The sequence below is a fragment of the Rosa chinensis genome, chromosome 5 (assembly GCF_002994745.2).
Source record: "Rosa chinensis cultivar Old Blush chromosome 5, RchiOBHm-V2, whole genome shotgun sequence".
Lineage (NCBI taxonomy): Eukaryota > Viridiplantae > Streptophyta > Magnoliopsida > Rosales > Rosaceae > Rosa > Rosa chinensis.
In genome coordinates, this window is record NC_037092.1 from 42114198 (window position 1) to 42120663 (window position 6466).

Consider the following 6466-nt stretch of genomic DNA (forward strand, 5'->3'; position numbering starts at 1 on the left):
TGGCAGCGTGATGGAGCAGAACTGTGTCGAGCTAACAAGTTTACTGCGAATGAGATGTCTGGTCATGTGCATTGAGCTAAGTACAATAATGCGCCTATTGCATTTAGATAGGGCACATCAGCCTCTAATAAGTCTTCGTCCTCAACCCTTGGACGAAACAGATCTTTTTCAGGCTCAAGACTACGACCGATCATGGGAGTACTCACAGGCTTTGCTTTATCTTCATTAAAGCATCTTAGTAATTTTTGAGTATATGCTGACTGATTGATCATAATTCCATCGCTATGGGGCTCGAGTTCTAGTCCGAGGCAAAACCGTGTTTTCCCAAGATCTTTCATCTCAAATTTGGATTTCAAGTACTTAGCAGTTTCCTTTAACTCATATAGAGTTCCAATTAGGTTCATGTCATCGACATAAACTGCTACAATTGTAAATCCGAAACTTGTCCTTTTTATAAACACGCATGGGCCTATTTCATTGTTCTCATATCCCTTCCCAATCAAGTAGTCACTTAGACGGTTATACCACATCCGTCCAGATTGTTTCAATCCATATAGTGAGCGTCTCAATCTTATTGAAAACGCACTTCGTGGTTTAGAGCCACTTGACTTGGGTAATTGAAGTCTATCTGGAACCTTCATATATATCTCTGAATCTAGATCCCCAAAGAGATATGTTGTAACCACATCCATAAGCTGCATGTCAAGTTTTTCGGAAACTACCAAACTGACAAGGTAGCGGAACGTTATAACGTCCATTACCGGAGAATATGTCTCCTCGTAGTCGATTCCAGGGCGTTGTGAGAAACCTTGCGCCACAAGGCGGGCTTTTTATCTAACAACCTCATTTTTCTCATTATGCTTTCTAACAAAGACCCATTTATGGCCAATAGGCTTTATACTTTGGGGGTGTCAGCGTTATAGGCCCAAATATCTGTCTCTTTGTTAGTGAATCCAATTCAACCTGGATCGCATCTTTCCATTTAGGCCAGTTTGCTCTTCGTTGCTATTCTTCAATGGAGCGAGGTTCGATATCTTCGTGTTCTATAATTCCTTGAGCAATAGAATATGCGAACACATCATCAAGGATAATAGAATCTCGATTCAACGTCTCATGTACATTAGTGTAATTCATGGAGATCTCCCTATTCCCTGGAATTGGTTCTAACATTGGAGCGTCCCCCAATGATGTCTCTTAGACACAACCATAATCCAGAATATCTTCATGAGACGGGCTATTTATTTCGATGATTAATGGATCTTTCTGTGCCAAACTCGGTTTCTTTCTCGGGAGAGAATCCATCGAACCTTTGGGCCACTCACGTTTCCTTGCTGGGAGCCCGAGCTGAGCCACATTACCATCACTATTAGTGGTGGTGGCGCCATGCACAATACCCCTAGAGGTGGCGCCATGTCCATGATTTTTTGGGACATTAATCCTTGCAGGCACGTTTGCAGCAGGTATATGTGATCTTGTCACTTTAGCGGTATCAGAAAACGCATTAGGCATAGAGTCTGCTACGTTCTGAAGATCGAGAATTCTTCACACTTCAATTTCGGACTGTGTGGTTCTGGGATCAAGATGAGACAAAGTGGGGACAGACCACGACAATTCCTGTTGTTCCTATTGAACATTATTGTTCCTATCTCCCCCTAACGATGGGAAGACTATCTCATCAAAGTGACAATCCGCAAATTTAGCTGTAAATAGATTACCTGTCAAGGGTTCTAAGTAGCGGATAATGGCTGGAGAGTCATATCCAACATAGATGCCTAATCGGCTTTGAGGACCCATTTTGGTGCTCTGTGGCGGCGCAATTGGCACATAAACTGCACACCCAAATATGCGTAAGTGTGAAACATCGGGCTCATATCCAGTAACCATCTGGGACGCATAAAAGGGTTGAGTGATAGTAGGCCTCAGACAAATGAGCACAGCTGCATGCAATATTGCATAGCCCCAAGCAGAAACAAGGAGATTGGTGCGCATAACCAATGCTCTAGCGACCATTTGAAGTCGTTTAATGGCAGCTTCTGCAAGACCATTTTTGGTGTGAACATGAGGAACAGTGAGTTCAACCTCAATCCCAATGGACATGCAATAGTCATCAAATATTTTTGATGTAAACTATCCAGCATTGTCAAGATGAATTAACTTGATGGGATGATCAGGGTGGTGAGCCCTTAATTTAATGATTTGTGCTAGGAGTTTAGCAAATGCAACATTTCTTGTGGACAATAGCATGACATGTGACCATCGTGTCGATGCATCAACCAACACCATAAAATATCTAAATGGTCCGCAAGTTGGTTGAATAGGCCCACAAATATCACCTTGGATTCTTTGTAAGAACGGAATATTTTCCTTAGTGTCCTTGGCATAGGATGGTCTCGATCCTAATTTTGCTAAAGAGCAGGCTTTGCAAAATGAAAGAAGGGCTTTAGAAGCAACCAGGGAAGTATCCAGTTGAACCACAAAGTTACAATTGACTTTAGAAGTAGAAAAAGGAACCAAGGAGGTATTGGTGGCATCAATACCACTTTTGGGCCGCAAGGGGTAGGCGACGCTAGCCCTTCCTTGGACTGAATTTCAGTTCTGACTTCTTTTCGTTTTGAAAAATGGATGTCCGTGTGAAGTCTTCTATATGTGGATCATCATATCATGACCTGGGTGTCCCAAATGGTCATGCCAAAGCCTATATGTGTAAGAATCTCATAAGTCATCTCTCATGATATGGTTGGATTCAATAATTCGAATAGTGGTTGCATACAACCCACTAGAGCGGCACATAAGTTTCTCTAATACTAGTTTATGTCCGTAGTCATTAGAGGTGATGCAAAGGAACTCTTGTCCATTCTCACAATGTGTTTCCACATGAAAACCATTGGCTCTTATATCTTTAAAACTCAATATGGTCCTTCCAGCCCTAAGAGCATATAGAGCTTCGGTGACATTAATACTTGTGCCATTTGGCAACATAAATTGAGCTAGTCATCGTAGTCACAGAAGATCGACTAGGTGTCATCTATAGAAATAGTTGCCTATGTCGCAATATAGTATGTGTGGTGCCACTATCAACAAGGCATTCCAACTCTCCAGGAAACATACTGAAAAATAATAAAGTTCAGAATTAAAACATGTCCATGACATCGAATAATAATACGATACTTTATTAATAAAGATAGCCAATGATTACATCAAAGGTCCCAAAAAGTCTAATCCAAAATAAAATCAAACTAAGACACATTGTAGTCACCCTATCCATTTGGTAACTCCAATCAAATATGACCAGGAAGGTAGAGAGAGATGTTGGTGGAGCTAGGCTCTCTGAAGTACCATTAATCTCAATGCCTTTCCTAGACATCATATTTCATTGGGTGCATCACATAAGAAAGAGTTTAATAAAATTGTCATTTATTGACTAAGGCATATTGCCATTACAAAAATTCTTAGAAAATAAGAGGACTAATCTAATCAAAGTCTGCGGCATCCTTGTGCACTTCATCGTCAGCTTTAAAGTCCTCTATGGTGAGATGGACGTCTCCACCATTTTCTTCTGCTTCTGCAAGGTACACTTCTGGCTCCCTCAGGTCCCTGTATGCTCTGTATCTTGCAGCTAGTTGCTCGCTTGCCTTGCATTGCTTGAACCAATGCTCACTTGATCCACATCGATGACACACATCATTGTGGTTGCCTCCCTTTAATTGAAGTGCACATTGTGGGTGTTCCTTATGAGGGTTGGTGCCACCACCACGACTCATGGTACCACCACCACGGGCCATGGCGCCACCACCACGGCCAAGGTTGCCACGACCCCCTCTCCCACATATGGCATTGCCACCACGTGTATCCGCACCAAACTTGAGGTTTCCTTCCTGGTTAGGGCGGTTATATGGACCCATACGTCCCTCATATCCCTTATTCTTAGGGCTCCGCTCCTTGCGCCCTCTTTTGGGTGCATTATAATTCGCCTCATGAACGCTCTTAGTTCCAATGGGCCTTGAATTATAATTCATCATGAGTATGTTATCATGTTTCTCAGTTACAGATATGAGATTGATAAGCTGATGAAACCTCGTGATCTGTCCAGCATTGACTTCATTGCGGTATTGCTTTGATACCACAATGGCTGAAACGGGGAAGGTGGAGAGAGTTTTCTCAATTAGCTCTTGCTCTGTGACAGGTTGTCAACAAAACCTCAACATGGACTATGTGCGTTGGTGCTGCAGGGGCAGCAGGGATGCGTGCGCAGGGCCGTGTAGGTGCTGCAGGGGCAGGTGTGTAGGTGAGGCTAGCGTGGGCTAGGAGCTGCGGCAGTGAGGCTCAAAGGTGGCAGTGGCAGGTTTTGAAGAATTTTCTGGTTTGGTTTTTTTTCTTGTGGTTAGGGCTCGTGCGGATAACGTGTTATAGAGAATTGGAAAATTGTGTTGTATTGTATTCATCTCACAATGAAGTTTATATAGGGTTACATCATGCATACAAAAGGCAATACATAATAGCTATACTAATCAATCGCACATTACAAGTATGTCAATCGCATACATTATGAGTCTATCAATCGTACATTACAAGTATGTCAATCGCGTACACTACGAGTCTGTCAATCACATACATTAAGCAATACCTATTGCATGAATAGTCATTATCATTTACAACAGTTTTTGAAAAAAGTCAATTTATTAGAAATTAGAACTACATATAAATTCATATGAATGTCAACTTCATCTACATCCAAAAAGAGACTCTAGGCGGTTGAAAAGCTGCTCGCTGGTCTACGAAAATGCAATAATCAGACCAAGACATATGACCCATATAGTGCAAATTGTAGTGATGAACATGATAGTTATAGATCTCTTTAGAGCTACCGACTGTTTCCCCTATAAGGGGATAATAAGGATGAACCCAACTGGATGACTGATCATATACTTCTCTATATTGATTATATCCATAAGCATCATAACCAAATTAATTGTTGCCTTCATGAGATTCATTTGAGATCCCACTGCGCTCGGTGCCTAAACTGATAGAGTCAAAACTAAAGGCAATTGAAGAAACATCAGATGGGGTACTTTGATCATCAGTTGCACCTCTAGTCCTCCTCCCATATCGAGTCTTCTCTTAAGCACCATAACCAGCTGTTCTCACTCTGTGGTCTTCATCTTGGGTGGTATGATCAAAATTACCTTCACATGGTAAATTGGAATCCTCCATCCACAAAAGATTGTCCATAGTCATATCATTCAGCCCCACCACCTGTTCCGCTTCCACCCTCTTCACCATTATCAGAACTATCTGGAGTTGCTGTACCACCCCAAGCATCATCACTATCTAAATTATCTTCTGGGTTTTTAACAACTTCTTCATATAAGACTCTCTCTACGTTGATTCCAGCATTAGTTGCAGTTTCTACAACTTGTGGAAGAGGTCTTCCAGCTTCATCATCGAGGTGTGCAGGCATAATCCAATCATGAAGTGGATCAATGCCATTATCAAGCGGCTCACTTGCAACATGAAGTGGATCTATATAGTTGTTTTCATTTACCACATTATTCTTTGCCTGTTTATCTCACAGTCGCAGCTTCATGTTGTAGTAGCAGTATACAAGCTTTTCCAACTTCTGATATGCCAAACGGTTCCTTTGCTTGGTATGAATAATAGCAAATGTACTCCAATTTCTATCACACGCAGAAGAAGAAGTCGTTTGTGCCAAAATACGCACTGCAATTTTCTCTGTTCTCTTTGAGGGGATTTCTCCTCACTCAGATTTGCCTTTAGGAGTTCTCTCTTCACACATATTTTCATTTAGAGAATTACTGAGTTTTTTTAAATTTATTTTTACCTCAAATTTTACATATATTTCTTCACTTTATCGGGGATATATTGCAAATATCTAATATATCAGGGATATTTGACAATGTCGGAGAAATTTTGCAGAAACGGTAAAAGATAAGATATTTACCCCCCTAGATATATTGGTCCGTCTAAAAAAGGAGATATCGGAAATATCGGAAATATCGCAGATATGTAAAACCTTGACCAAGACCAGGATATGTGTGGCATGCAGAGCGGGGAATTCTCTGCTCCAAATAGGGACGCATAATGCGGGAAAAAAAACTTATTAAACGACAACATTAAAATTTATTTTAAATATCTCAATTGAAGGCCCAAAATCAATACGACACGATTGGCCGGTACGAATAGGGACCGTCCCTGAATTTTTTTTTCAAAACAAGCGAGAGACCACAACCTTCGTCCTTTTGACTATGTCTCGGTGTCTCATTTGTGCTAAGGGCTTCTGAGAGAAACTGATGACTTGAAACGAAACCGAACTTTGCTTATTTTTTAAACTTGTGTCTGTTTCTTTGAATTAAGAGGGGGGGGGGGTGAAATTTGTACACCCAAATTTACAAACCACACACCTTTTCATTTTTTTAATAATATTTCATCTCACACTTTTTTACACTTC